Raw genomic sequence first — 11,386 nt, forward strand, 5'->3', positions numbered from 1 at the left:
TCTGCCCTTCCCCCTCCACCAACTCTCTCTCACAAATAAATAAATTAATTTAAAAAGAATAAATATGCATCTTAGTTATGGTGCATTAAGATCACAATGTTTACAATGAATACCTAGAATGTGTACTAAAAGTAATTAAAGTAAAACTTTAAAAAATTACTCTAGAACATTCTCATTGCTTACAGTCGACACACAGATAAGCAGAGGAAAGTCACAGTTATGTTAAGTTTATAATAATTCACATATAACATAGATTAAATTATCAAAGAAAGTGTTAAACTGACATCTCCACAGCTCTTTGCAGACTGAACATATTTCCATGCTTCCACATACTGATGGCAGCAAGCATATTTCTTGACATCATTCAATCTATTTTAAAAAATTGATTGTATAGAGGCCATAATTTATAAAGCAAGGTAACCAAGTGAAATAACAGAATTTTAATTAATACTGGCTTTTTAGAATTTCTTAAGAAAAGATATACAGGAATTGCTTAGCTGCCTGTGAATAATTAAATGTCTTTACTGAAGCACTTTTAATACAGTGACCACAGGCTTCATTTTGAAGTTTTTGTGAAAATGAACTGTTGCATACTCAGGGAAGTCACACTCAATAGTGGAGTATTTGGCTTGAATCAGAGCCCCTGATTCCAAAAGATATGAGAAGCCAGTGACTTGAATAAAGAGTATTTCTGCCTTCTTTTCAGTATCTTCTCTCTACAAGCCCTTATCTTCTTTGCAGACTTCAAAGTAAGCATGGAGCCCCTGACCCTGGAGTTCCCTGTCTGGATAGAGAATGCAGTCTACATCACTTGTGCCTACAAACTCACTGAAGTGATTTCTAATATCGCATACCAGGTAGCCGTGTTAAGAATTTTACAATGAACTGTATGTCACCTTGCTTCTCACGTAGACGATTTTCTTACACAATAGCTCATTATGGCAAAGCACAACTCATAATTTCAGGTTAGAAAGATTCTCCTTGAAATAAATCATCTCCTTCTGAAGACTGAGGGCTAAGTATATTACTTAGGAACATTTTATTAATGCCTTTATCTGCAAATGCTGTAGGAATGAGAAAGAACTATATTCCCACCTGTAGCCATAGATTAGATTTGGGAATCCGACCATTGTGTACATGAATAGTATGGATTTTAGCAAGCTGATGAGCTAGTCACCTGAAAAGGGCTGAGTTGCAGATGCATTTCTGATCCAATGTTTTCCTCTGTATAAATTTATAGCACAGCACATGACAAGGTACAGGTGAGCTAGGAATACAGTTATGAGCTTGCAACACGCAAAACCTCTTCACTTTCTCATCTCACCAACTGACAAGTCAGTCTTATCGCCATTAATTTCTCACAGAGACGGAATCTTCCATTTTATTACCCACACAACAGCCAGGAAATTTGTGATTTCATCTATAAAAATGTGCAGGTCCCTTCCTGGGTGGGGGGCTTGGAAATCCCACCGTGGCCACAGGTGTTGAAGGTGGTTCAGAGACCCTCCTGGCCCCTCTTTGCCTCTGGATCCTGAATCATGATATTCAACTTGAGCACCTCTAGGGAGCCCATTGATGTAATGTCCACGGTCCAGGAGACAGTAGAGATCACTGTACAGAAAGTGACAAAATCCACCATGCGTGCTGACTAGCTGGTAGACACTTTTGTCCTATGACTTCCTGGGGCTCCATACACCTAATGCCTTCTGTTTAGTTATTTACAATTTAGAACCTCACCTTACAATTTAGTTGACTCCAAATCACTGCTCCAAAGCTGGTTAATGTTCTTCTTATTCCCTCTTTATAAGATCAGTAAAGGTGTTTTTGTCCTCAAATTTTAGGCTTTGAGGTTGTGGCTTTTCCCTGGTTTTACTGATGGTAGGATATTCTTTGTTTTCCACTGTTCAGTTTGTTTTTTATTGATTTTATAACTAAGAGAAGAATTTTTAAAAAATCTTCGCTAGGCACTCACCCAGATGAAAACTCAGGTAGCATTTTCTTAATACAAAGCAGAAGAATCAATGAAACAAGATGGGATTGGGAGGGAGACAAACCATAAGTGACTTTTAATCTCACAAAACAAACTGAGGGTTGCTGGGGGGAGGGGGTTTGGGAGAAGGGGGTGGGATTATGGACACTGGGGAGGGTATGTGCTTTGGTGAGTGCTGTGAAGTGTGTAAACCTGGTGATTCACAGACCTGTACCCCTGGGGATAGAGTATTATGCCTCCATCAGAAAGGATGAATACCCAACTTTTGTAGCAACATGGACGGGACTGGAAGAGATTATGCTGAGTGAAATAAGTCAAGCAGAGAGAGTCAACTATCATATGGTTTCACTTATTTGTGGAGCATAACAAATAGCATGGAGGACATGGGGACTTAGAGTGGAGAAGGGAGTTGGGGGAAATTGGAAGGGGAGGTGAACCATGAGAGACTATGGACTCTGAAAAACAATCTGAGGGTTTTGAAGGGACGGGGGGTGGGAGGTTGGGGTACCAGGTGGTGGGTATTATAGAGGGCACGGATTGCATGGAGCACGGGGTGTGGTGCAAAAATAATGAATACTGTTATGCTGGAAATAAAAATAAATTAAAAAAAACAAAACAAAACAAAAAAAAAAACAAAAAAAAAAAAACAAAGCAGAAGTTCTCAGGTCCAATTTCACATTAAAATTGAAGGTGCTTTTACAATTCATTCCAGTGACCCAACTACATGCCAGGCCTTTAAACCAGAGCTTTTGGAGCAAGACCCAGGCATCGGCCATTTAAAAAATTAAGAAATTTCCCAAATGATTCTAATGCTCACCCACCAATGTCAGGTCTCATACTTCTCACCCACCAATGTCAGGTCTCATACTTCTCTCTCTGCGTGCTTTTGTTTGTTTGTTTCATTTTGTTTTTATTTGAGAATATGTATGAATTTATACCTTATCCACATAACTTATCTTCACGGAGCCCATTCAATTATTTTTAGCATCAACAAATTTCAATGAAAACTTATTTTTCCAATGTCTTCAACTGAGCTAATATCAGATTAAAACAAATTATTTTCACAGTGATACTATTTTTAGGAACAAATAGTTATTCCTAGAAACTAATTATTGAATCGTACAATATAGAGCTAGTGGAAAAAGATGCAGAAAGAAATGAGATTCATGCTGAATAGTGCTTCATTCTGTTAACTGAGGTTGTCATAACAGAGTACCACAGACTGGAGGTTTAAACAACAGAAATTCATTTTCTCACAGTTCTGGAAGCTAGAAGGCCAAATTCAGGATGTCAGCACAGGTGTTTTTTTTCTAGGCCTCTCTCCTTGGCTTACAGGTGTTTGCCTTCTGTCTGTGTCAGCATATAGTTTCCCCCCTGTACCTGTCTGTCTGTGTCTTTTTTTTTTTTAAGATTTTATTTATTTATTTTTTATTTGAGAGAGAGAGCATGAGCATAGGGAAGGACAGAAGGAGAGGGATACCAGACTCCTCACCAAGCAGGGAGCCTGACTTGGGGCCTGACAGGGGGCTCCATATGGGGCTCAACCCCAGGACCTCAGGATCACAACCCAGGCCAAAGGCAGACACTTAAGCAACTGAGCCACCTAGGTGCCTCTGTCTGTCTGTCTTAATCTCCTCCTTTTATAAGGGTGCCAGTCAGATTGGATCAGGGTCCACCCTTATGATCTCATTTTAACTTAAATAGCTCTTTAATAATCTCTCTAAAAATACAATAGTGTTCTGAGGTACCAAAACTTAGGACTTTGGCATATGAATTCTAGAGGAACACTATTCAGCCCATAACCATACAGCAAATAACCAACGTTTTGAATTTTATAACTATGCCAGAATTCTGAAATTCTAAAATTAAAATAACAGGTAAGCCATGAAATATAATTAAGTATAAAACTTTATCAAAAGCTTTCAAGTATGTTATTTTTTTTCCATTGCAGAGAGAGTATATAATCATAGAAATTTGGAAAACAGAAAGAAGTAGAATGGACAGTAGCAGAAAAATTATTTTCTACTACTCATAAGTGTTCTTCACGTACTGATGCCAGTCCTAGTCTTTTTCTTCTTTCAAGTTAAAAATAAACCCAGTTGGCAAACATGACACAGATGAAATGATATATTCTGCTTTTCAAATATTTACTCCATATAACTTAAACATTTCCCTTTATACTTTACATTAAAATATTTTTAAAAGATTTTATTTATTTATTTGACAGAGAGAGAGAGATCACAAGTAGGCAGAGAGGCAGGCAGAGAGAGAAAGAAGGAAGCAGGCTCCCCACTGAGCAGAGTCCGAAGTGGGGCTCAATCCCTGGGCCCTGAGATCATGACCTGAGCCGAAGGCAGAGGTTTAACCCACTGAGCCATCCAGGTGCCCTACATTAAAAGATTTTTTAACAGGTGTATAATGCTATATCTAGTCAAGAGAAACAGTGTTTTCTTAACCATTCTCTTCTGGTTAGACATTTGGATTATCAATCAGTATCCTACCAAGAAAACTGTACAATTAAGCAGGGTAATTGAGGAGATTTTTGAAAAATAGACTTAATTTTTTAGAACAGTTTTGGATTTACATAAAAACTAGCTGATAGGGGCACCTGGGTGGCTCAGTGGGTTAAGCCTTTGGCTCAGATCATGGTCGCAGGGTCCTGGGATCAAGCCCCACATTGGGATCTCTGCTCAGCAAGGAGCCTGCTTCCCCTTCTCTCTCTGCCTGCCTCTCTGCCTGCTTGTGATCTCTCTCTCTCTCTCTCTCTCTGTCAAATAAATAAATAAATAATTAAAAATTAAAACTGGTTGATAGTAAAGACAGTTCTTATCTACCTTCTCAACCAGTTTCTCTTATTAACATCTCACCTCAGTGTGGTACATTTGTTGCAATCAATGAACCAATATTGATACTTCGCTCTAAAGCCCATAGTTTATTCAGACTCCCTTAGTTTTCATGAAATGTCCTTTTCTGTTTCAGGATCCCAAGCAGGATACATTGTATTGAGTGTCAGATCCCCTTAGGCACCTCTTGGCTGTGTTGGTTCCTCAGACATCCTTTTTCATGACTTTGACAATTTGAAGAAAACTGGTCAGGTATGTTGTAGAATGCCACTCTAATGGAATTTTTATGACTTTTTTATGATTAGGCTATGGGTTTTGAGAAGGTCATGGGTGAAGGGCCATTTTCATTATGTCATATTAACGGTGCATATGTTAGCATGATTTATCATTGTTGGTGTTGACCTCAATCACCTGGCTGAAGTCTTATTTGTCAGGTTCCTCCACTGTAAAGTGACTCTCCCCCACCCTTTCCATAATGCATTTACTGGTAAAAAAGTCACTAGGTACAGCCCACAGTGGAAGAGTAGGGATTTATTCTCCCTCTCGAGGGATGTGTATCTCTATACATTATTTAGACTTCTTCTGCAAGGGGGATTTGTCTTTTAGCCTTATTAAGTTTTTTTTTGTTGTTGTTGTTAGTATGGACTAATGGATATATATGTTATTCTTTGTTCCCAGCTTTGGTCATTGGAGCTTTTTCAGTTGACTCCTATGTTCTTTTAACAAGCGCATTGATGTAGAAATTTTAAAAATACTTCTTTACTTTCTGACATTTAAGATGTTCCAGGCTCATCTTATATATTTCTGGTCCCAATATTAGAATCAGCCATTTCTTCAAGGACCCCCGATTCCTTTAATTGGAGAATAATATTAGAAACCAAATCTGGGCACTGGTGTGCTCACTGTTACTGGAATACCATTGCTGTCTGACTCTCTCAGCTGTCAGGACAGGGAAATATAGGCATGTATACTAACTCATGTATATATTCATGTTCATAGCAATCTCTATATGTAAACATCTCTATTAAGATAAATGTGAGTTCATACTGATGTCTTCAACTCTGACTCATTACCACATGGATTATTCTGGACTTCTCCCCTTGCCTGTGTGTAAACTTGTATTCCAGCAGTGAGAAACCTGGGTCCGACCATCCACCCACCATTTTCTTAATTGTTCAATGACATGATATATACATTGGAGTAGTTAATTGTTAACCTTACTCCTGTAGAAAACAACTTTTTCAAAAACAGTGTAGTGCTGGGCACCTGGGTGGCTCAGTTGGTTAAGTGTCTGCCTTTGGCTCAGGTCATGATCCCATGGTCCTGGGATCAAGTGCTGCACTGGGCTCCCTGCTGAGTGTGGAGCCTGCCTCTCCCTCTGCCTGCCACTTCCCCTGCTTGTGCTCTCTCTCTCTCCCTGTCAAATAAATAAGTACAATCTTAAAAAAAAAAAGTATAGTGCTTATGTGCAGTTTCTTTTGCCTTTAGTCTTACAGATTTAACTCATTTCCAAAATGAGTGAGGTGATAAACATTCTGTTGTATCCTCTTACACTGAGCCTGTTTTATACATTTGTAATACAGTTAGATCCTCTGGTCATGGTCTGCATTCCATCCTAGCATCCCCTGACCTAAATAATGCTTTAAAATTGGCACACATTGGGGCGCCTGGGTGGCTCAGTGGGTCAAAGCCTCTGCCTTTGGCTCAGGTCATGGTCCCGAGGTCCTGGGATCCAGTCCCGCAATAGGCTCTATGCTCAGCGGGGGACCTGCTTCCTCCTCTCTCTCTGCCTACCTCTCTGACTACTTGTGGTCTCAGTTTGTCAAATAAATAAATAAAATCTTAAAACAAATTGGCATACATTAAAGTTTACTCTTTGTGTTTTAAGTTCTATGGCGTTATGACAAATGCATGATATAATGTACCCACCATTAGAGTAACATACCAGAATAGCTTCACTGCCCTAAAATCCTCTGTAATTCACCTATGCAAACCCTTTTCCACAACAAACCCTGGCAAGCAGTGATTGTGTTACTCTCTCTACAGTTTTGTCTTTTCCAGAATATTATGTAATCATTTAATTGAGATCAGATCATATGTAGCATTTCCAGATTGGTTTCTCTCACTTTGCAATGTGTATTTAAAATTCCTCCATGTTTTTATGGTGACTTGATAGTTCATTTCTTTTTATTGCTGAATAACCTTCCATTATGAGAATAAACCATAGTGCATTTATCCATTTATCTATTGAAGAACATCTCGATTACTTATAGTTTTTGGTGAATATAAATAAAGCTGCAATAAGCATTTATGTGCAGGCTTTTGTCTAGACATAAATTTTCACATCAGTTGAGTAAGTACCTAGAAGTGTGATTGCTAGATTGTATGATAAGATTATGTTTAGTTTTGCATAAAACTGCCAAGCTATGTTTCGAAGTGGCTGTACCACGTTCCATTCTACCACCAATGAATGAGGGTTCCTATTGCTCTGTATTCTCACTAGATGATTTTTACAGAGGCATAATTTATAATGATATGGGCAGGATTTAGGGAAACAAGCAAGGGATAGTGTCATTGCCCATAGGTAGCAATAATGCACGTGGAGGGAAAGAATATTGGAGCTGCTGAATGGAATGTGCTGCCTCTCTGGAGTTAAGGCCTTGGGTCAAGGGGCATAGAAAAACAGCACAGAAATAAGTGGATTCAGGGCTGTAAATACCCCAGCTATACTCTTCTCCCATCTGATTGTTCTCCTGCCTGTGCCTCTCATTGGCTAAACACAATTGGAAGCCAGAGCAGAAGGGATCTGTTCATGAAATCTAAACAGGTCAGCCTCCCCTAGCACAGAGCAGGCTGGAGAAAATGTGGGCAACATCTTGTGGGTTAAAGGAGAATATCCAGCATATTTATACCTGCAAATTTTTACTGTTTTTATTTTTTTTCCAAAAATTTACTTTGGGCATTTCAGATTATTTGCCCTTGGATATGGTATTTCCAATAGTGGTATGAGTAAACAAAAGAAAATGAAAATGAAGGTTGCTGAAGGACTAATACATACTACATAAATAGTATCTGAAGTTTTGCCTATCAGAGTTCTAAGATCTTATGATTTCTGTTTCAGCATCATTGTTCACACACACACACACACACACACACACACACACGACATAATTAATTTCATACATTTCCATAGGCATTCCTTTTTTTTTCCTTTCATTTGTGGTTGCTGTTATTGGCACATGGAAATTTTAATTTAATTTGGGAACAAGACTACAATGCAAGGACTTGGGTGCACACTAGAAACAAGGATTAGTATACTTTTTCTTTTAAAAATGAGTAAATTAAACATCTCCACCTATATATTGACAAAAATACAGATTTTTACCAAAGACAGTGGATAAAATATATTTTCAGAAACCTACAGCAAATAGTCTCACTTTAAAGGCCTGGTAATTTTGATTTCAAACATGTGCTCAAATTGTTCCTTGTATCTTTAATGCTGGTTTCTCATTACGAATGCATTGCTCACGAAAAGTAAAAGTTGGGAGACCAGTTTTGTCTCTGCTCATTTCACTTTTCTTGCCAGTAATAGTGACTTCTCTAGTATCACTGGGGTCCTTGCTCTTTTTGTCTTTCTTTACTGTGCCTTCACTCTGATCAGGGAATGCTGACAATTAAAAAAAAAAAGTCATTGAAGAGACAACATGAATTTTAAATCTCTCATCCTTTCTCACTTAACAGGGGCATACATCTTTTCATTCCACTGAAAATGCTCTTGCCAAGGTCACCAATGACTCATCTTTTGCTAAATCCACTGGAAACGTAAGTACTTATTCAATTATATGACCTTTAGCAGCACCTGACACTCTCAATGATTACCCTTCTCTGGAAGCACTGTCACCCCTTGGCGTACAAGACACGGCATTTTCCCTGTTTTTCAGGTCTCTGGAGCCAGACTGTCTGTTCTCAACTTTTGGCTCTGACACTGATTAGCTGCCTGACCTTGGGTGAGTCTCTAAACATCTTTAGGATTCAGTTTCCTAACAGTTAAAGTGGAGATAACAACAGGACCTTTCTCTTAGGGTAGGTGTGAGGAGTCATTAAGTGAATGTATGTAAAATGATTCAAATGATACTTGGTACTTTAGCACCTCTTATGTAGTAACTGGTGGGATGATAGTAACCAGTTCTCTGAAAAATAAAGCCCTGCTTTGTAGTATTGTCAATTTCTTTGGTGTAAATATGTCCAAGGCCTTAAGTACTCCTACCATCTTGAGTATTTAAAAGTGACTTTCCTAGAGCTGGCTTTAGCACACTACTGACAGCTACTACACCCTCCCAACCCCCACCCTAGTTTCTTAATGGACTCTGCTTAGTCTCTATTGTGGGCTCCCCTTCCTTCTATTTCTTTTTTTTTTTTTTTTTTTAAGATTCTACTTATTTATTTGACAGACAGAAATCACAAGTAGGCAGAGAGGCAGGCAGAGAGAGAGGAGGAAGCAGGCTCCCTGCTGAGCAGAGAGCCTGACGTGGTGCATGATCCCAGGACCCTGAGACCGTGACCTGAGCCAAAGGCAGAGGCTTAACCCACTGAGCCACCCAGGTGCCCCTCTATTTCTTAAATATCACTGTCTTGCAGTGGTATGCCCTAGGTCTTCTCTATTGTTTTACTTTGTATATTTTCTATGAGAAATCTCACTCATTTAAAATAAAATTGAGGGGTGTCTGGGTGGCTCAGTGGGTTAAGCCTCTGCCTTTGGCTCAGGTCACGGTCTCAGGGTCCTGGGATCATGCACCACGTCAGGCTCTCTGCTCAGCAGGGATCCTGCTTCCCCACTCTCTCTGCCTGCCTCTCTGCCTACTTGTGATCTCTCTCCCTGTCAAATAAATAAATAAAATCTTAAAAAAAAAAATACTCAACATCATTGATCATCACGGAAATGCAAATCAAAACCACAATGAGATATTACCTTACACCAGTCAGAATGTCTAGTATCAAAAAGACAAGAAATAACAAGTGTTGGTGAGGATATGGAGAAAAAGGAACCTCTTGCACTATTGGTGGGAATGCAAATTGGCGTAACCACTGTCGAAAACAATATGAAGTTTCCACAAAAAATTAAAAATTGAATTGCCATATGATTCAGTAATTCCACAGCCAGGTATTTACCCAAAGAATATGAAAGCAGTAATTCAAAAAAATATATGCAACCCTTTGTTTATTGCAGTATTACTTCCAATAGTCAAGATATGGAAGCAACACAAGTGTCTATTGATGAATGGATAAAGAGGAAGTGATATATATCTATATCTATATAGAGAGAGGTTAGATATCAGCCATAGTGAGATATTATATATATATATATCTGCCATAGAAAAGAATATCTTGCTATTTGTAACAACACGAATGGATCTAGAGAATATAATGCTAAGTGAAATAAGTCAGTCAGAGAAAGACAAATCTTATGTAATTTCACTCATATGTGGAATTTAAAAAAACAACAAAAATGAACAAGAAAAAAAGAGACAAATTAAGGAAACCAGATTCTTGACTAGAGATAATGAACTAGTGGCACCAGAGGAGAGGGGGGTGGGGGATGGGTGGACTAGGCGAAGAGGATTAGGAGTGCACCTACCACAGTGAGCACTGAGTAATATTTAGAACTGGTGAATCATATAAACACTGTATGTTATCTATACTGGAATTAAATAAAAAGAAATAAAAGTAAAAAAAATAAATTTAGAAGTTGATATATAATTGACATATTACACAATTCATCCCCTTGAGGTATACAGTTCAGTGGTTTTCGCATATTCACAGCATGGTGCAACCATCAGACAATCAATCTCAAAACATTTTTCATCACTTGCAAAAGGGATTCTGTATCCACTAGCACTTACTCCTCATTTCTCCCACTTCTCATCAGCATAACCAACTACGACTTTCTGCTTCTCCTATTCTGGACATTTCATGTAAGTGGAATCATATGATAACTGGTCTTTTGTGACTATCTCGTTTTACTTAGCATAATGTTTTCAAAGTTCATCTATGCTATAGCACGTGTCAGTACTACTGTCCTTTTATTGCTGAATAAGATTCTGCTGTATTGATGTACTGCATTTTATTTCTCCAGTTATCAGCTGATAAACGTTAGGTTGTTTCTACTTTTTGGCTATTATAAATAATGCTGCTGTGAAGCTTTGTGTGCAAGTTGTCACGTGTGGGAGGCCACGTTAAGCCTTGAGATGAGGATCAAACCAGGCCCTGACTTGTGCCTCCTTTAAAGGCTGAATAGCCGAACAAAAGGCTTAGGTCGATAAAGTCGAGTAGCACTGAGAAAGGGTCTGTGCTATGTGTTGTGCGCTCGCCTACATGACTTCCCACACATTTGCTAGTCAGATAGAGACGACTTGGTCGGGGTCAGAAATTCTTGGCTGGTCCTTGCTGTCCTTGCACAGGCTATAGACTACACCACTATAAGACTGTGCTGTGCTTACACAAACTGTGTCTTGAGTGGCCTTGAAGTCAGTACATCTGGTGCTAGAAGGTCTGC

At 38.8% G+C, this 11,386-nt stretch overlaps 1 long non-coding RNA gene across 1 annotated transcript; it reads left to right on the forward strand.

Moving 5' to 3' along the window:
• Positions 1–4,984: 4,984 nt before the first annotated feature.
• LOC116584297 lies at positions 4,985–8,868 on the forward strand. The gene is made up of 3 exons (XR_004283144.1): positions 4,985–5,085; positions 8,575–8,655; positions 8,775–8,868. It is a non-coding gene; the product is annotated as an uncharacterized LOC116584297 (long non-coding RNA).
• Positions 8,869–11,386: the final 2,518 nt, after the last annotated feature.

This window comes from Mustela erminea, chromosome 2 (genome assembly GCF_009829155.1).
Source record: "Mustela erminea isolate mMusErm1 chromosome 2, mMusErm1.Pri, whole genome shotgun sequence".
NCBI classification, from domain to species: domain Eukaryota; kingdom Metazoa; phylum Chordata; class Mammalia; order Carnivora; family Mustelidae; genus Mustela; species Mustela erminea.